Raw genomic sequence first — 20,636 nt, forward strand, 5'->3', positions numbered from 1 at the left:
CCCACCACTATCTCCGTTACTTGCTTGCCCCTGGCACTTGCTGTTCTGCCAGCCACACTTTGGGTCCCTTTAGTATATTATTTCTCTTTTGCCAGTCAGGACACAGAAGCCTGGAGTGGGGAGGTAACTGGCCAGGACCAGAACCCCAAGCTCTCCAGCCCGGGTGGTACTGCATCTGGAGAGGTTGGAGGCCAGGCTGGAGACTGCAGCTTTCCTCTTTCTCTGGGTAGTCGGGGGCCAGACCCCACCACAGGGGACAGCCAGCTCTCAAAAATTCCTTCCTTCCAGCTTGGGTCCTGAGGAGTAGGTCCAAGGGTGACGGTGGGGGCAGGGCTGGAGGGGCCCCTCCTCACCCGCCCCCCAGGGTGGAAGGAGGCCCAGCTTGCAAATGCCTGGCATGGCATCTGCCTGAGTCACATCCTAAAGGCAGGGGTGGGCATGGGAACCATTGGCTGCCCTCGTTCTGCATACATACACACACCCTCCAGGTGGTTCTGTTTAGAGTCACAAGGGGCCTGAAATCACTGCTGGACCCCCTCCCACACTTCTCATATGCCCTGCCTGCCTGGGGAGCCCACACTGCGGGCAGCTCCCCAGGTACCCTGGAGGCCACGCAGGCTTCTTGCCAGTCTCCAGCCTTGGCCCAGCCTGCTGTGTGAGCCAGGGGCCTGCTGGGGGCCATACCAGAGCTGGGAGGATCCCTTAGCTGGGGGCCCTGGCGCAGGCTGCCACTGCGGGGCTGGGAAGTCAGATTGGCAGAGAAGCCATGGAGGCTGACTCAGGCTCTGCTCGGGCCCCTGCCCCGCCCAGTGTCCACAGCTGCTGCCGGCACTCTCCTCTGGGACCCACGTCTGGCACACTCAGCCTCCCCCCCACACACACTCAAACTCACACTTACCACAAATACAGACACTCATTCTTTACTCACAACTTGGCCCCTGCTCACACATTCATTATGAGGCAGTATCACATAGTGGTTAAGAGTAGGGGCAAGTTACTTAACTGCTCAAAGCCACTATTTCCTGATCTATAAATGAGTATCATCCCAGCACGGACTTCGTGGGGTATGCAAAGAATTCAATAAGATCATAAATGTCAGCATCGGGCTCAGAGTAAGTGCTCAATAAATGCTAGCTGTTTTTGTGACCATTGCTGGTGCTCCTACACATCTTCCCTTCCTACTTGTCCCAGTTCACACTTCCCCCCTGCTCTCAGCACGCACACACTCGCATCCGCTGGTGCACACTGGCTCACTCACACACACACCTGCGTACGTCCCTTCACTTGTGTCCCCAAACCCTCCTGAGGATTCCCTTGGCCCCAGGCCTCTCACACTCTGCTCCCTTCACCCACGCTTGCTCTCCCATATACCCTTCTTACCACTCCCACATTTGTTCCTGCTCACAAACAAGCCCCCACTTGCTTACCCTTGCGCTCTTCCCCCCTCCACGCCCGGGATCGTTTGCTTCTGCTCACACCTTCCCATGCACTTGAACATGCTCACATTCCAATGCATGCACACTCGCTTGCTCTTACACTTCCAGATACATGTTTTACCCATTCAACTTGTACTTGGATCCCAAAACTTGGGCACAGACACGCAAGCAGCCCTGGTGCGTGCCTCATGACCTCAGTGCTCCCTCCCCTCCCAGTGACCAGTGCACATTACACAGTCCTCCCTACTGTGAACATGGACACGGCCGCAGGGACACTCCCCTCACCCTCAGAGGACTGTCTTCTCCTGAGCTGCTCCCCTCCTCCAGGCTCCGCTCCCCAGCCCTTCCCAGCTCTCAGAATAGCCTCTGCCACAGCGGCCACTGTCACTGCTGAGCTGTCAGGGCCCGCCAGAGCCCGCTTCCCCGGTGCTTGGTGCCGGCTGTCCCGGCTCACTCGGGGCAAGTGAGGACAGGAGGACGGGCTTCTCTGAGGTCTGATGGGCGTAGCTACTCTGCACCCCCCAGAACCTCTGCCAGAGCTCACCTAGAAGGAAGGTGGCTCTCGGGGGAAGTCCACTGCCACTGGCCCAGCATTCTCCGAGCCCCCAAAGGGTATTGCCTGTGTCCCCTCCTTCTCATACCGCCAGGGGAAGGCAGAGAAGGCTGCCTCCCCTTCGTGGCTCAGACAGTCCAAGGTCTGAGGAGGAAGAGGTTTGCTCAAAGCGGCACAGTGATCTGGGAGCAGAGCCAGCCCAGGGCCAGCCATTCCTAGCCCCTCGCGGGGCGCTGAGGAGGACCCTCCCCTAAACCACCCAGTTATTATCAAGAACCAGCCCCTTGCCCCCACCCTCTGGTGCCGAGCAGAGCCTGGTTGACATTTGATGCCACAGTTGTCAGGAAAAGAGAATAGCACAGGAGTGATGTCTGGGGACGCCTCTGGAGGGGAGGGGCTGGTGCCCAGACGAGGCCTCCAGGGGTGGAAATGGGGAGCGTCTGCAGAAGCCAGAGGGGACATCAGGACAGCTGGGAGAGCCTCCAGAGCAGCTCAGGCCTGGCCCAGGGACAGTGTCAGGGAGTGGGTGGGGCTGAGCTGAGGCTGTGTGGTGGAGGGGGACAGTGCAGCGGGGGAGGGCCCTTCTGACGAGACCGGAGCCTCCTTGAGCTGCCTCCACAGTCCCTGCCTGGGGCAGAGGGTGCTGCTGGCTTTGCGCAGGCAGCTTAGACCAGTGACTGCCGGGCGCCCAAGGACCTGGTGTTCTCCTGGGCCAGGGGGCGGTGCCACACTGACAGGGCAGACAATTAGTGCTGATGCGTGCTGCTCTTCCAGGCCAAGCCCGCTCTGCACACCATCCCATTCAATCCTGGGTCTTTATCCCCGGAAGTTGTATGGAGCACTTACTGTCAGCCTTTGCAGAGCACCTGACAAGCACTATCCAGAAGAATCTGGCCCCTTGGGAGCAAGACCTTGGCCCATCTTGTTCACTGCGGTATCCCTAGAAACTAGAGTAGGGGCTGGCACAGAGACTGTCAACACATGTTTGTTGAATGACAGAATGAGCCCATTTCATTCTCCCAACCACCTGAGAGGCAGTGACCATGTTTCCTATTCTCTAGATGAGGAAAGAGGTTCAGAGAAGGGAAGTGAGTGGCCTCCCTCCCTAGGATTCAAACTGGAGTCTAAGTTTGCTCCTTGCATCGCACCTGGAGGCACCTAGAGTCTGACGGGCAAATCCTTTCCCTTCTCTGATGCCTCATGGGGCATCTGGGAAATGGCTCTAGTCACCCACGGAGGGTGATCAGGATCACACGTGTAAGGTGCGGCCCTGAGCAAATGTCAGACAAAATGTATGTTCCCTCCGTCCTTCTCCACCATGCGTTTGCCCTGATACTCTAAGTCGCAACACAACCACGCCTGGGATCCATGAGCCCTATACGTCACCCCTCTCTCCGCACGACAGGAAGGAGGCATATTCGTTTGCTAGGGTTGCTGTAACAAGGCCCCAAAGTGGCTTAAAACAACCGGAGTATTGTCTTAGGGTTCTGGAGGCTGGCAGTCTGAAATCAAGGTGCTGGCAGGGCCGTGCTCTCTGAAGGCTCTAGGGGAAAACTCTTCCTCCCTCTTCTGGTCTCTGGTCATCACCAGCAAGCCTGGTGTTCCTGGTCTTGTAGACACCTCTCTCTAGTCTCTGCCTTCTTCTCCATGCTGTCCTCCCCTGTGTCTTCTCCGGGTCTCCAACAGCATTCTCTCTGTGCCTCTCCTCTTCTTCTAAATCCAGCCGCACTGCATTTAGGGCCCACCCTACTCCACTATGACCTCATCTTAACCAACTACATCTGCAACGCCTTTGTTTCTAAATAAGGTCGCATACTGAGGTTCTAGAAAGAGCATGACTTTTTTGGGGTAGGGGGTGGACATGATTCCACCTAGTACAGAGGTGTAATAGAAAAGCTGTCGGATTTGGAGACAGGCCATGCCAGGTTTGAATTCTGCCTCCTGCACGAAGAAGCTGTTTGACTTGGGACTTCTCTGTGTCTTATTTCTTAGCCTGTAAAGTGAGGACAACAACCCTGACCTCCCAGGGTTGTGGAAAGGAAATGACAAAGTGAGGACTTGACAGCAGAGCTTGGCGGAAGAATACCTAGTGTCTGATTGTGGCCTCACACCCTGCCCGCCCGGCCCTGCCCGGTCCTGTCCTGCCCTGTCCAGCCCATGTGACCTCTTCTCTGGAATGTCCTGACCCCGGCCTGTCATCTCCCTGATCCAGTGACGCTCTCAGAACGCTGGGCTGAATGGTTATGCCACCGGCCCTGCTCTCAGCTAAGTCACTTCTCCATTCCTCAGGGCCTCCATCTTCTGATTAGTCAAATGGATGGGAGGCTTGGAGCAGATGATCTTGAAGGTTCAATCTGAGGCTGACGTTCACAGAGCCCTGAGACCTCCTTGCAAAATACTAAAGTCGTTTGGAATTCCAGAGCCATGACTGTTAGGGGAAGGAGTCCTGGAAAAGGGAGTGAGGTTTCTAAGAGAAGGCTGCCTCTTCCAGCTGCCCCCCTCTCAAGCGCCACCCCCCCCCCCCGCCTGGTCCACCAGGCGCCGGAGGCAGCAGACAATGCCAAGCCACTGAGCCCAAGTCTGTGAGGAGTCCCCAGATGTCCACCCACCCATTGCACCCTGGGGTCGCTACTTCTCCCCTCCCCAGTACTGGGGAAAGAGGCTGCAAGTCCCAGCCCCGTCAAGGACTCGATGTGTGACCCAGAACTAGTCACCAACTTCGGTTTCCCCATGTGCAAAATGGAGGTCGCAGCACCTACCCCCAGAGCAGACAGGAGAAGGAAAGGAGAGAACATGGGGGGAGAAGGAGCTTCACAACCTCCAAAGAATTTCTCAGGGTGTGCTTTCTCTGCAGCCCACAGCTTGGCCTGGCCCTGTGTCCACTGGATGCGTGGCACACACCACCACCTCCTCGGCCTGACTCTTGGTCTCAGGACTCCTACAGCATGAAGGCCTCGGGTAAGAGAGGCAGTAGGCTCCCGGCCAATGAGGGCAGTTGGAGCATCGGGCCCCGCTGAGGCAGCTGTGGAGGGGTGAGGAGGCCCGTGGTGATCAGGGGGCCTCCCATGCACCGGCTGTCCATTACACCCCTCGTTCCATCCACAGATGCACCCTCGGAGCCTCAGGACGAGTCCCATTTTGCAGATGAGGAAACTGAGGCAGGATCTGCTGTGGAAACCTCACAGGGCTATCGTGAGAACGATGACAATAATAAATACAATAGTAATATTCATCGAGTGTTTCCTAAGTGCAGCCATTACGCTCAATGATTCCATGTTCATGATCACATCCCGTGATCCTTAATTGACGCTGAGCGGTTGGCGTTACTTTAGAAGGGGCAGCAGAGCCTCAGAGAAGTAAATGACTTCCCCAGGTCGGTGAGCCAGGATCTAAGCCAGAGCCGTCCAACCCCAAAGCTGGTGCCTTCACCGCTGCAACTGCTTTATCACGCCTGGTGGCTGCCTGCGCAGGCAGGTGAGGCCAAATAAGGGCAGGGGTGGGGTGGGGTGGGGAAGACACAGAGTGCCCCAGCCAAGTGCGGCTGACAGCTTTGTGAAACCTGCTCAGCCCACGCCCTTAAATTCTACTTTTCAATCAGTATAGTTTAAGAGTTGGGTCAGACTAAGTGAGGTCAAGCCAAAAATGCAGTCACGCAAATGATACCATCCCACCTCTCCTAAGCTCTCAGCACCCAAGTGCCAAGAGATGGCCCCTTTTGAGGTGGCCTGGCTCTGTCAAGTGCCCTGGGACCTGGGCCCCGCCTGCTTTGCAGCTGCTTTTCTACTGTTCCTCTGGGGACTGTGCGTGGCCCACAGGGACTGCAGCTCTAGCCGCCGGGCCCAGGCCAGCCACTTGTGCCCCAGCTCCCTCTGCAGCTGCCCTCTGGAGGCCCCCTCACCCAAGAGGGACTCGACACCAGCAAGCACACTCACCCAAGCCTGGCTGCCCTCTGCGTGTTTGCCCTGGGCCTTCATTTGACCTCCTGGGCTCATCTCTCAGTGTGGAGACAGCACAGAAATTGAGCCCGACAGACTTCCTGCTCCAACTTGGGTACTTCCTTTCCCGAAGCCTCAGTATCTTAGCCATAAGACAGCACTGGCAGTCCCTACCTCACGGGACCATTGCGAGGAGGATAATCTTAATGACAAACATAATAACGAGAATGTTCATCGAGGGCTAGCTCCACGCTAGGTGATTCCATGGCTCTCACTGGATCTTTAATCCACCCAGGAGGTTGCCAGTATTGGATTATCATCCCCATTTCCCAGATGCCGATGAGGTCTGGACAAGGTAGCAGAAGTTCCTGGCACGTAGCAGGCACTTGACAAGTGCTGGTTCATTCTTTTGGCTTTTGGGTTTTCAACAGTCTAAATTCATAAAGGAAACCAGCTAAGCTCACGCCAAGCCAAGGTGCACCGCAGTCATTCCCACCCAGACACCCGCAGATGTCCAGCTTGCTCTGTGACTCCAGCTTGGCAAACTGGACGCCCAGGCTGCTTCCTTGTCCAGAGGTATCTCATCCGTAGCTCCTTCCTGGCCGAATGTATAAAGAGGCTGGGCTGCGGTCAGAAGATGGGGGTCCAGGGACAGCCCTGCCCACCTTTCCCCTAACTCCTCCAAGCCTCGGTTTCTTCTCTGTCTGTGTCTCGGAGTGAAGCGGTTATAAAGGAGTGGCCCACGGTAGGTGCTCCAGAGCACCTACTATGTGCCACAGTTCAGTCATGTGACCGGGTCAGAATTAATGATCCCTTCAAAATAGCAGCCCAGTACACAAGGGAGCCATAAGCCCAGCGAATAAATCAGGGGTCAAGTGTGGAGAGGAGGGGACATGACTCCACCGGTGGGCCTGGATGGGCCTTTGGGAGCTGGGACCTCCTGGCCTCTGGGAGTGGAGGTCAGCTTTATGTTCCACTGCAGGAACTACCCTCAGTGTAGGGGGACGGTCATTCTCTTCCCCCATTTTATTATAAAACTCTTACTCCTTTTCTTCACTCAGTGGTCCTATTGTTATTATGTACATAATTTTATAAAAATCAGCATCTACCCCAATCCTTTTCTCAGGAGTAGATGGGGCATGAAGGTGATAAGAGCGAGAAGCACAGACGCAGGAAGCCAGTCCCATGGAAGGTAGACAGACCGGCATGGCCCTGCACACCTGCCCCACTCCTCGCATCCTTCCGAGGCTCAGCTATCCCCTCCCCTGAGAGCGTCCCGCCCCCGCCCCAAACCTGCAGAAACACCCGTCCTTCCTCCTCTGTTCTCCCCCTCACTGGGCTGTGATGACCTGCTCCCACATCTGGTTGCTAGTCTGTGAGGTCCTCTGGCACGGGGTCTCAGTCTTGCTCATTTCTTGGGTCCAGCGCAGGACCTGATGGGTTGGGAGGGGTGGGTGAGGGAGAAGACTAGCCCCTTGAGCTCGGTCTTCCAGTAGTTTCCTGAGCACCTGGTAGATGCCAGGGGAGGTATTCATAAAAGTGTATACATAATGGGCCTCCTGCTGTGACAGGCACGTGCTAGGCACTCTAGAAGGGTCAGCCGCAGTTGTAGTCATAGTCATAGAGGGAAAACACTGGGGGCCATCTGGAGGACATTATATTAGGGCACAACCACAGAGAGGACAATCAAGCAGCTCTTTAAAAATAAATGGGCCTCCAGCACCTGGCGGGCTCAGTCGGAAGAGCGTTCTACTTTTGATCTTGGGGTCATGGGTTTGAGCCCTATGTTGGGTGTAGAGATTACTTAAAAAAAAAATTAAGGGCGCCTGGGTGGCTCAGTTGGTTAAGCAACTGCCTTTGGCTCAGGTCATGATCCTGTAGTCCCAGGATCGAGTCCCGCATCGGGCTCCCTGCTCAGCGGGGGGTCTGCTTCCCCCTCTGCCCTCTTCCCTCTTGTGCTCTCTGTCTCTCTCTCTCTCTCAAATAAATAAATAAAATCTTTAAAAAAAATTTAAAAAAAAATTAAAAATTAAAAAAAAATAAATGATAAAAAATAAATAAATAAACCTCCATGTGCTAACACAGGAAAATAGCCATAATGTAACGTTAAGTGAAAGAAGAAGTGACAGAAAAGTAGTAGGTGCCTACTCCATGCCAGGCTCAGTGTCATGTGGCTCAGTCATTAAGCATCTGCCTTCGGCCCAGGTCATGATCCCAGGGTTCTGGGATCAAGCCCTGCATCAGGCTCCCTGCTCGGTGGGAAACCTGCTTCTCCCTCTCCCACTCCCCCTGCTTGTGTTTCCTCTCTCGCTATGTCTCTCTCTGTCAAATAAATAAATAAAATCTTAAAATAAAAAAAAAGTTCCATGTACACACATGAAGGATTGCCCCACACTATTAAGACTAGTTAGTTCCAATCAAGAGTGATTTGGGGGATTAGAGAGAGCCTTCCCTCTTCCTTTATACAGTTTTGTATTGTTGGATTTTTTTTTCAACAGATTAAGAATAATGAAAGAAGAAAGAAGAGAGTTGCTAGAATATCTGTCCTCGGGTTAATAGTTTAATGAATCAGTACCCCAAAAAGAGTCCAGCTGAAAAGTCCAGTGACTTGGTTCAGTGGGTCCAGCAGCCTGATCACTTTGCCTCCATTGCCCTGGGACAGGCTTGATGAGCACAGAGGGTGGAAAGACACAGAGTCTGATGGGGAGGGCCTTGGGGTAGGTTCCAGGAACCCAGAGAAACCAGTTAGGTGAATTGGCCTCTACTGAGGAGGACTGTGACTGGTGACCCCTCTGGAGACACAGAGGTGGCCCCTGCTGCCTGAGTATCAGCCTCAAGATCAGGAGGCTGGTCCCCTGTCAGAGCTCGGCCCTGTTCTCCCTGTGGAACTTGAGACAGAGTCATGAGGACAGGACCCCATGCTCTCAGATCAAGAAGGGGACTTAGAAATCATCAAGCCCATTAACTGAATCCCTTGGATGGTCTGAGGCACCCAGGTAGGGGTAGAACTGGCCAGAATTCAGGCATCACAATTCCAAGTGGAGATTTTTCAAGTTCCCCTAAGACCTCCCAGGAGGGAGGGGTGCAGTGAGTAGAAAGGACATGGGTCTTAGAGACAGACAGACCTGGTTTTAGACCTTGATGCCCACCCTGTGGCACCCTGGAGCCTCGAATCCTCTGCGAAATGGGGACCACACTGCCTACCCTGAGGGCAATTGTGAGATTGGTGACAAAGTAGAGAAATGGCTAAAGACGTCCCCAAGTGAGAATGGGACTTGACCCATGGTGTTAGATGGGGTGGTGATGTCTTTACGAAGAGGAGGAAGTTAATGGATGGGGACAAGGGTAGCTGGAGATTTAGGCTCTGGCCCTCAGGGCTCATGACCTGACACATGTCAAAGAGGGAAGACTCCACCCAATGCAAGCAAGAAACTCAGTCAGGTCTGGAGTCAGTCCCTGCTGCAAATTCCAGTTTCCAGCTTCCTCACTTCTAATCCTGTGACGTCTTTGGGCCTCAGAGTCTTCATCATTAAAATGAGGATAATCATGGCTCCTACCTGTCAGGCTTGTTATGAGGATTAAATAGAGTAATGCATATAAAGTGCCTAGTACAATGCCTGGCACAATTTGGGGTAATAAGGCAGAAGGGCTTAAGTCCTTCCTACCTTAGGGAAAAGGATCTAGAGTTCCTAATGGACCTTAGGCTATGGCTAGAAGAAGAGGGTCTCCGGAGGAGGAGGAGTGTGGCTTTGGCAACCACTCTGTGGAGTGGGGCAGCATCAGACAGAAGTGGGCAGGATGCCAGCATCCTCACTTCCTAGCTGTGTAACTCGAAACAAAGTTCTGCGCTTCTCTAGCCCCAGTTTCCCTGTCCAGAAAAATGGATTGTTGTGCCTGGTGACCCAAGCTTCTCTCTCTTCGCCTGCTTCTTCCCTAGCACTTGTTCCTGCCCATAGTCTCATGGGGAATGGGGCACTGGGCTTGGAGTCTCAGAGGCTTGTCTTTTGATCCCAGAGCATCACCTGTCACCGGGGTGACTTTGAGCAAAGTACTGCTTTTGATGGAATCCTTGTTTCCGTGTCTGGGATTGGGGAGAACCCCCCTTCCTCTCAAGTTTGGGGGGAGCCACAGTGAGACAATATATGTGAAGGTGCCTCACCCAGGATGTGGAGTAAATATTCACTGTGACCGAATCTTCAGTCTTTTTCTGGGGGGATGCCTACATTTTACAAGTCATTTTAAGGAGAACTGAATCTTACTCTCCTGAAGCAAACGATCACCTTGAAACTACACATCAAAAGAACACATGCATGGAGCCTGGCTCTAGCTGTGTGGACATGGGCAAATCGCTTCATCTGCCTGAGCCTCAGCTGCCTTAGCCCCATAGACTGACAGTACCTGCTTCACGGGCTGTCTTGGGGACGATAATGATGATAAGAATCGTGATTGTAACTATAACAAGGACAACCAACATGGGGAGGGGCAGTACCCCGCCTCACAACCGCCCATCACGGTGGGATGGCTAGGCAGAAGGAGGAAACCCCTCACAGACCACCACCCGCAGACACGCCTGGAAACGCTGCCGTCCCCTGTCCTGTGGCTATTACCCGGGGTGCGGGAGGGGGCAGCCTGGGGGCCGCACAACTGAAGGGGACTTCCTGGTTAACTAACTCCGCACAACAACTGCCTCTTGAGGCAAGGTCAAGTTCAGCAGGAGAGATACCTCCGGACAAGGAAGCAGCCTGGGCGTCCAGTTTGCCAAGCTGGAGTCACAGAGCAAGCTGGACATCTGCGGGTGTCTGGGTGGGAATGACTGCGGTGCACCTTGGCTTGGCGTGAGCTTAGCTGGTTTCCTTTATGAATTTAGACTGTTGAAAAACCAAAAGCCAAAAGAATGAACCAGCACTTGTCAAGTGCCTACTACGTGCCAGGAACTTCTGCTACCTTGTCCAGACCTCATCGGCATCTGGGAAATGGGGATGATAATCCAATACTGGCAACCTCCTGGGTGGATTAAGGATCCAGTGAGAGCCATGGAAGCACCTAGCACGAGTCTGTACTCTATATGCCCGTGAGAAATAGTAGCCTGTTTTATCATAAAGCTGGGAGAGTCGGGAAGGGGTTACTGAGGCAGAGATCACAAGAGGGGGTGGGAGCTTCAGAGGAGGAGGATGGACTCCACTCCATTTGGAGTGCTGAGTTGGAGGTGCCTGTGGGACAGCCGAGGAAGACATACATCCATACACAGCCTGGAGCTCTGGGAAGAGGGCTGCACAGGACATGTGAATCTGGGAGTCCGTGGCGCAGAGACCGTGAAGCCATGGCCTTGGCCACAGCTAAGACCCTGGGGGTGACGTGGAGCAAGATGTGGACAAAGCAGGGCACCAGAGCGGGTGCTGAAGGATGCCAGCGCATTAAGGAGAGCAGAGCGAGGTCAGACTGCAAAGGAATCTGGGGAAAACAGCCAGAGAGCTAAGAAAGAAAGGGGGCTCATGAAAGCCAAGAGAAGAGAGTGTGAAAGAAGGAGGAACTGGGAAACAGTGTAAGTGGCACAGACAGGTCAAGGAAAGGCTTCCAAGCCTGTGCTACAGTATTGCCTTTCTCAGCCGGTGGGACCGAGTCCCTCTGCAGGGAGACCCTGCCCAGTCTCTCTACAGCTCTGGGCCTCAGCTTCCTCCCCCATGAGAAGGGGATGGTATCCAAGCTCTACATCGGGGTCATGTAAGAACTGGATGCCATCTGCAAGGCATCCGTGCACAGAGGATGCTCAATGAGAGTGAGTGCTCTTGGTCCTATTTTAATATAAAAACATCCTTCTGTGATGATGATCCTGAATCAAGAAAAAGATAAATTCACATCAATTATCCTCGTTTGGGGGACACAGGGAAGTGTGCAATATACTTTAGAAAGATTCACAATAGAAGTCACATCTAGGGGCGCCTGGGTGGCTCAGATGATTAAGTGTCTGCCTTCGGCTCAGGTCATGATCCCAGGGTCCTGGGATCGAGTCCCACATCGGGCTCCCTGCTCGGCGGGAAGCCTGCTTCTCCCTCCCCCACTCCCCCTGCTTGTGTTCCCTCTCTCTTTCTCTCTCTCTCTTAAATAAATAAATAAAATCTTAAAAAAAAAAAAAAGCCACATCTATCTTGGGGCATGTGGGTGGCTGAGTTGGTTAAGTGTCTGACTCTTGTATCTTGGCTCAGGTCTTGATCTCACAGTTGTGAGTTCAAGCCCTGCATTGGGCTCCACGCTGGGCATCTTACTTAAAAAAAAAAAAAAAAAAGTCACATCTGTCTTATTTTTGAAGATGGTTGGTCTTGGTGATGAGGTGCTCCAGGCATGGCCGTCAAGACCCCTTCAGCCCCATCATCCCATGTTCTCACCAGAGAGAGTGGTCATCTGTGGATGATCACTCTACTTAGAGGACAGTGGGGAGCCTGCCTGCCAGGCTAAGAAGGCTGACTGGCTAGAAAAATGGAACAAAGCCATGCAGAGCATTGTAGAGTAGACCAGGCAAGGTCCAGTTTGGAAGAGTTAAGCTAAGTCGTTCTTAAAATGACCAGTCAATATTCAGTCACAATTAACATTTACATAAAGTACCCGGCGAGGCCCATTCACATACATTGACTCAGTCATTACTCTCATCAACGTTGTGAGGAAGGGGAGAGTCTCCCCTATCTCAGACATGGAAGTGAAGCTTCTGTCAAATAAAGTGATTTGGTTAAAGTCATACAGGTGACAGAAGATGGCTCTGGAATTGGAAGACAAGTCTGTGGTCAGGAAGGAGAAGTCAGCTGGACTCAAGGATTTGGGGAGGAAGCAGATGGAGGGAAGGAGCCTTGAGTGAGATGATGTCTGGGTTTTACCCCGATACATCCTGGTGGAGCAAAAAACAAACACAGGGAGGGGCCAGGACCTGACCTCAGGCCCCCGCTGTGATGGGACAGCTATGCAGAGATAGGGCAGATACCTGAGCAGATGGAGGCATTTTCCTCCAGCAGACCTTCCCGTGCATACACTGCATACACCTGCATATGTTGCCATTACCACCCTCCGTCTGTTACGTCAGGAAGGAATAACAATAAGGAAGGGGACAGGATTGAGGGCTGCTTGCCTGAAAGAGCCCCACTGGGATCCATGGTGGCCAGCAAGGCAGGAGCCACCAGCTGGGTGAATCCACAAGCCCCTAACATGAGGAAGAGGTCAGATCTCTGAGCCTCTGTTTCCCCACTTGGGAAACAGAGATAAGAAAACCTACATCATGGGGCTTTCCTAAGAAATGCATAAGAGAACATATAAAGAGCACCCCAGAGACTTCCTCATATTTGTCAGATGAGGAATCTGGGGCCTGGAGAAGAGCAGTGACGTATCCACAGTCACCTACAGAGTGAGCAGGTAAGAGAACCCAGCCTGGGTCCCGGACCTCCCAACAGCCAGATGTCCTAACCCTCAAGCACCAGATTACTCTTTCCTCCTGAATCAGAATCATGTGTTAACCACAACACCCAGGCCAATTCCGACCCCACTAATAGAGCCAGAGGCTAGAAGTGCCTGGCCAACACTGTAGCCACCAGTCACATGTGGTTATCGAGTACTTGAAACGTGGCTCGTCCGAAAGAGGATGTGCCATATGTGTAAAAACACACCTGATATTGTATGAAAAAAAAAGTTTAGGATTTCTCATTAATGATTTTTATATTGGTTATATGTTAAAATGATACTATTTCAGATATGTTGGGTTAAATACAATATAGTTTTAAGTTCATGTTGCCTATTTTTTAGTTTTTATGAATAGAAGGCTACTAGAAAATTTAAAAACACACGCAGGGCTGGCATTATATTGCTGTCGGACGGGGCAGGTCTCAAATGTAGGGGGGAGGGCGGGGAGGAGCATATCCAGAGAAAGTGAGGACAGTGGGAAAGGGACTCAGAAGGAGCCCCTAGCATTGCATGACTCCAGGGACATCAGAGCTGCATCCGGCGACCCCATGAGCTGTGTCACGGAAGGGACCCGTGAAGGACCTGGACTGGTTCCACCTGGAGAGAGGCATGGTTGCTGTCTCCAAAGCGCAGAGGACGGCCCCGGGGCCCAGGGAGCAGTCACCTTACAGGCAGCCTGAGGGAGAGCTCCAGGGAAGCCAGCTCCCACTCCAGGGCAGGCCCGCGCTGTCGGCTCCTCTTCGGGGGGGCGCGGAGGGTGGACGGGCCCCACAGATCTGCCTTAGGAGGGGTCGCAGGGAGGGAAGAAGTGTTGTCAGATGATCTGCGGTGGAACAGGCCCTCACACCAGAGCCTCGGGAGCTCCTTTGGTGGGGTGGCTGCCCCAGGGGGAGTCAGGACTGAGAGGTTTCCTCAGGTTCCAACCTAATGATAATAACACTACAAGACCCACTTACTGAGCATCTAGTACGTGCCAGGGGACTGGAGACATTTTATGACTCTTCCTCCCACCCACTATGATGAGGTCGCTACTACTTCCTCCATTGGCTGGGTGGGGAAACTGAGGCTCAAAGAGGAGGAGTGGACAAGGAGCCTTGTCCAAGGCTACCCGGCCAGGACGAGCTGGGATTTGAACCCAGCCTGGCTGAGACGAGCGCCCACCCGCGAGGGGTGGCCTCCTCAGGGAGCCCGAGGGGCAAGGGCCAGCTGGAGCCCTGGGGACTGGCTTGCTCTTCACGGGAAGCCAGGGCCCCACTGGGCTCTCCAATTAGCGGGAGCAGAGAAATCAGAGGCGGCAACAAGCTCTGCTAATGAGCTGCCACATTAAACAATGAGTCACACTTCCATACGGTGCCGCTCCAGCCCTAACCCGGAACAAACAAGCTGTGAGAAACAGTTTACAAAACAGCGAGGTGTGACTGTCTCCCTGCTGCCACCGCCACCGGCGTGCCCACCGCCCACGGGCAGACACAGGCGCGGAGGCCAGCCGGCCCCGGGGGGCTCAGAGCCAGCCCTGGCTTCCAGCTCGGGGGAGCCACCTCCCCCGGGATGACCCCACGATGCCGCCTCCACCACCGTCCTAGCCACCACCTGGGACTCGGGGGCTCTGTCGTCCGGTCACTCTGTGACCCAGGGCGAGTGGCTTAATCTCTCGGACTCTCAGTTCCCTTGTCTGTATCACAGGCATAATAAGACCATCTATCCTATTTTTCAGCAGTGATGACTCAATAGGATGGTCATGTACAGTGCCTGGCATGCAGTAGATCCTAGATCCCTTCCTCTGCGTCCTGCTGTAGAGGATCCAGCTCAGAGCCAGTCTTGCAGGAGCTCCTGCTAATAGTGACTGCTTTCCTTTTCCTGTCCTCTGTCATCCTCACTGGGGCCCCTGACCTACCGCTCTACCGCGGGGTAGGAACTGTCTTACTCATTTCCATACTTCCAGGCCCGGCACGGGGAGGCAACATGGTGAAGGGGGGAGAGCAACAGATTTGGGGGGCAGAGCATGCCTCTGGCCATTATTAGCAGTGGGATCCTGGGCAGTAAGAACCATTTCTTGAACCCCGGCTAGACAGCGTGGCCAAGCGCTTAATGTGCGTGATCTCATTTCATCCGGTGAAGGATATTATTATCCCATCTCACAGATGAGGAACTAGATTCTCAGAGCAGATAAATGGCATGGTGTGACAGCTTTGTGATGCTGTCCCCTCAGCTCAGCTGAACTACATTTCCCAGAATTTCCTTTTCTGCACAGCTCTGGTCGGGATCTCCTAGTCGTTCTGCATCTCTAAATGAACCCTGAATGATACACATGGCAAAGTTTCACAAGAAGTTAGTGATGGAACTGGAATTCAAAATGAGTTTGCCTGCCACTCAGCTCTAGCTTTGTCAACTATTCTACCTTCATAATAATAACTGATACTTACATAGTAACTATATGCCAGTTACATATTAACTCATTTAATTCTCATTAACAACCCCGTCAGGTAGTTTTTATTATTATCATTCCACTCATACAGGTGAGGGAACTGAGGCACAGAGAAGTTAAAGAATTTGTCCAAGGTCACACAACTAATAAATGGGGAATCTGAGAATCAAATCCAGAGGTTTGGCTACACAATCCACCTTTTTTTTTTTTTTTTAAGATTTTAGTTATTTATTTGACAGAGAGAGACACAGCGAGAGAGGGAACACAAGCAGGGGGAGTGGGAGAGGGAGAAGCAGGCTTCCCGCCGAGCAGGGAGCCTGATGCAGGGCTCAATCCCAGGACCCTGGGATCATGACCTGAGCCAAAGGCAGATGCTTAACGACTGAGCCACCCAAGTGCCCCCACAATCCATCTTTTTATCTGTTAGATTATTCTGCCTCCCAATACTACTGTAACTCATTCTTTAAGCCTCAATTTTCCTCATCTGTAAAATGGGGATAATCATTCCTAATATATAAGATTATAGTAATAGTTAAATATAAAAATGCAGTTATAGGGCTTCTGGGAAGAGGAAAATACAGGGAGTCAATGTACCCTCTGTCCTGAGCAACTGAAAACCCACATAAAATACACAAAACAACAGTTTTCAGACACTGAATATCAGGCAGCACAAAATAGCAACCCCTGAGAGAGAAGAAACTAATGAGGTGAGCCCTCTGATTGCTAGCTTCTGCCTGGAGAGTTTCCAGGCTGCAGCACAGGGAGCAGGGTCCCAGCTGCCTCTCTGCATAGAGAAGATGGAACAGGGAGTCTGGGGAGGCCAAAGCAACTAGAGTTCACAGGGCAGAGAACTGCAGAGAAGAGAGCCTTGCAGAGAGACAGCTTCAAAGACCTACAGAGAGTTCCCCTCAAGCTTTCAACTGAATATTGAGCAGCACTTGTATGTGAGGAAACTATCGAGTTTGAGGGAAGAACATCCCAAAGGAGCAGAGGAAACAATTTGCAAAGTACACACAAGACCTAGAATCTGAGTGAAAAACCTCATAAGTCATGGGGCATCAAATTGATGCCTTAGAAGGATACTGCTTCAGTAGTGGGGAAAAAAGGTAAGGGTCCTGCCTAATAAAGTTGAAAAGCAAGTCTCAACAGAATCAAACTCCTTTTCATAACTTGACTGCATCCTAGAACAAAGCTCAAGAATAGTTATAAGAATATTAAAATGGCCAGCACACACAGTAAAATTCACAATGTCTGGATCCAACCAAAAAATAACATGCATGAAAAACAGAAAAATACAACCCTTAATAAGGAGAAAAGTTAATCAATAGAAACAGACCCCAAAATAACACAGAAGATAGAATTAGTATATAAGGCTATTAAAACAATGTAACTATATTCCACATGCTCAAGAAGCTAAAGTAAAGATTGATCACGTTAAGTGGAGAATGTTGGTGGGGGGGAGGCCAAATTTAACTTCTAGAGATGAAAAATACAGTGTCTGAGATGAAAAATACACTGAATGGGATTAACAACGGATTTAATGACACAGAAGAAAGGATCAGTAAATTTGAAGACATAGCAATAAAAAGATCCGAAATGAAATAGAGAGAAAAAAAAATTTTTTTTTTCTAAGATTTTATCTACTTATTTGTCAGAGAGAGAGAGCACAAGCAGAGGGAGAAGCAGGCTTCCCGCCGAGCAGGGAGTCCGATGCGGGACTCGATCCCGGGACTCCAGGATCATGACCTGAGCCAAAGGCAGTTGTTTAACCAACTGAGCCACCCAGGCGCCCCAGAAAAAAAATTTTTTTAACATGGACAGATAATCAGTGAGCTGTGGGACAACTCTAACAGGCCTAATATATATGTAATTAGAGTCCCCAAAAGAGGAGGGGAGCAGAAATATTTGAAGAAATAGTAGTCGGGTGCCTGGGTGGCTCAGATGGTTAAGCATCTGCCTTCGGCTCAGGTCATGATCTCAGGGTCCTGGGATCGAGTCCCGCATCGGGTTCCCTGCTCAGTGCAGAGCTTGCTTCTCCCTCTCCCTCTGCCACTCCCTCTGCTTGTGCTCTTCTGTCTATCTCTGTGTCAAATAAATAAATAAAATCTTTAAAAAAAAAAAAGAAAGAAAAGAAATAGTAGTCAAAAATTTCCAAATTTGACAAACTAAACCAGGGGTTCAAAAATCTCAAAGAACATCAAGCACAAGAAACACAAATAAAACTTCACCAAGGCAAGTTTATTATTATAACTTTATAATAATAAAATTGCTTAAAACCAGTGATAAAGAGAAAATCAGAAAAACAGCCGGAGAAAAAGAGACACATGACACACAAAGAAATAAAGTAAGAATTAGAGCAGGCTTCTCATCAGAAACAATTCAAGTCAGAAGACAGTGGTACAACACCTTTAAAGTATAGAATATAAAAAATAAAACAAAACCCCCCATTTATCTAGAATTCTATACCCACTGAAAATATATTTTAAAACAAAAGTTAAATAAAGACTTCTTCCATGATTAAAAAAAAAAAAAGCTGAAATAATTAATCACTACCAAAACTGCACTATAAGAGAGGCACCTGTGTGAGTCAGTTCGTTAAGCATCTGCCTTTGGCTCAGGTCATGATCCCGGGATCTGGGGATCAAGCCCCACGTTGGGCTCCCTGCTCAGCAGGGAGCCTGCTAGACCCTCTCCCTCTGCCTCTCCCCCTGCTTGTGCTCTCTCTCCCTCTTTCACTCTCTCTCCATCAAATAAATAAGTAAAATCTTAAAAAAAAAAAAAAACCTGCACTATAAGAAATGCTACAGGAAATCCTTGAATCAGAAGGAAAAATTATACCAAACAGAAATCTGATCTACACAAAAGAATGAAGACCTCCGGAAATGATAACTATGTGGAAAAATATCAAATATATTTAAAAATATATTTAAAAGAGAACTTATTGGTTAAAGCAAATAAAAATATAACAAGTGTTCTGGGTTCATAACACATATAGAAGTAAAATGTGTGACAACAATAACATAAAGGCTGGGAGGGGAGAAATGAAAGCATATACTATTGTAAGATTCTCATTCCATACATGAAGTGGTTTAATGTTACTTGAAGATAGATGGGGATAAATTAAAGATGTGTACTATAAACCCCAAAGTAACTGCTAAATATATATATATAGCTAATTAAAACAATAAAGGAGATAAAATGAAATTTAAAAAAAACCCAATCAGAAAAATAGGGAAAAGGGAACAACAAACACATGGAACAAAATAAAAACAAATAGCAAGAAGGTAGATTTAAACCCATTCATATTAATAATCACATTAACTGTAAATGGTCTAAAACTACACTTACAAGGCCAAGATTGTCAGATTGTTTATCCAAAGCAAGATCCAACTACATATTGCTTGCCTACAAGAAACCCACTTTATTTTTTTTAAAGATTTTATTTATTTATTTAATTGGCAGAGAGAGAGAGAGAGAGAGACAGCATGAGAGGGAACACAAGCAGGGGGAGTGGGAGAGGGAGAAGCAGGCTTCCCGCCGAGCAGGGAGCCTGACGTGGGGCTCGATCCCAGGACCCCGGGATCATGACCTGAGCCGAAGGCAGTCGCTTAACCAACTGAGCCACCCAGGTGCCCCAAGAAACCCACTTTAAATATAAATTTAAATACTACCAAAAACTGATAGAATTGCAAAGATAAATGAGAAAATCCACAATTATAGTTGGCAATATTTCAATATCCCTTTCTTTTTTTTTTAAGATTTTATTTATTTATTTGGCAGAGAGAGAGGCAGGGAGAGAGGAAATACAAGCAAGGGGAGCAGCAGAGGGAGAAGCAGGCCTCCCGTGGAGCAGGGAGCCTGATGCGGGGCTCGATCCCAGGACCCTGGGATCATGACCTGAGCTGAAGGCAGACGCTTAACGACTGAGCCACCCAGGCGCCACTCAATATCCCTTTCTTAATAGTCAATAGAACAAGCAGGCAGAAAATCAGCAAGAATATAGTAGACTTAAACACTATCAACTGACTTGGCCTAACCTTGACATTTATAAAACACTTCACTCAATAACAGTGGAGTACACATTATTAATATCCACATAAAACATTTACCAAGACCATAAAACAAGTTTTAATAAATTTAGTATTAAAGCATGTTCTCTGCCAATAATGGAATTAAATTAGAAAATCCCTTAAATATTTGGGAACTCATTAAGATACTTCTAAATATCCCATTGGTTAAAGAAGAAATCATAAAGAACATTAGAAAGTATTCTGAACTGAACGAAAATGAAAATACAATATATCGGAATTTGAGGAGTGACACTTAAAACGTACTTAGGAAAAAAATTTATAGAACTAATCACATAAATTAGAAAAGAAGAAAGGTCTCAAATCAGTGTCATCAGCTTCTATCTTAAGAATTAGAAAAAGAAGAGTAAATTAAGCCCAAGTCAGCAGAAAAGAAGAAATAACAAAGATCAAAGCATAAATCAATGACATAGAAAACAGAAAAATAATAGAGAAAATCAATGCAATCAAAAGTTCTTGTTGCTGTTTTTAGAAGATCAAATGTCTATTGGAAAAACACCAAATGAATAGGATGCAGCAAAAGCACAAGCTTTGGAGCCTGACAGTCCTGATTTCAGTTACATCTTGGGTATTATCTGTTGTGTGATACTGGACTATCCATGCCTGAGTTTCTGTATAAAATAGAGATAATAGTACCTGCCTTGCACTTTCATATACCACTAGTGGGAGTGAAAAATGTTAAGAAGCCAAATGTGTCAATATTTATCAAATTTTAAATGCATTTACCCTTTTGCCCAACAGTTGCAGTCCTAGAACCCT

The sequence above is a fragment of the Mirounga leonina genome, unplaced genomic scaffold, assembly GCF_011800145.1.
Source record: "Mirounga leonina isolate KUSES-001 unplaced genomic scaffold, KU_Mleo_1.0 Mir_173, whole genome shotgun sequence".
NCBI lineage: Eukaryota > Metazoa > Chordata > Mammalia > Carnivora > Phocidae > Mirounga > Mirounga leonina.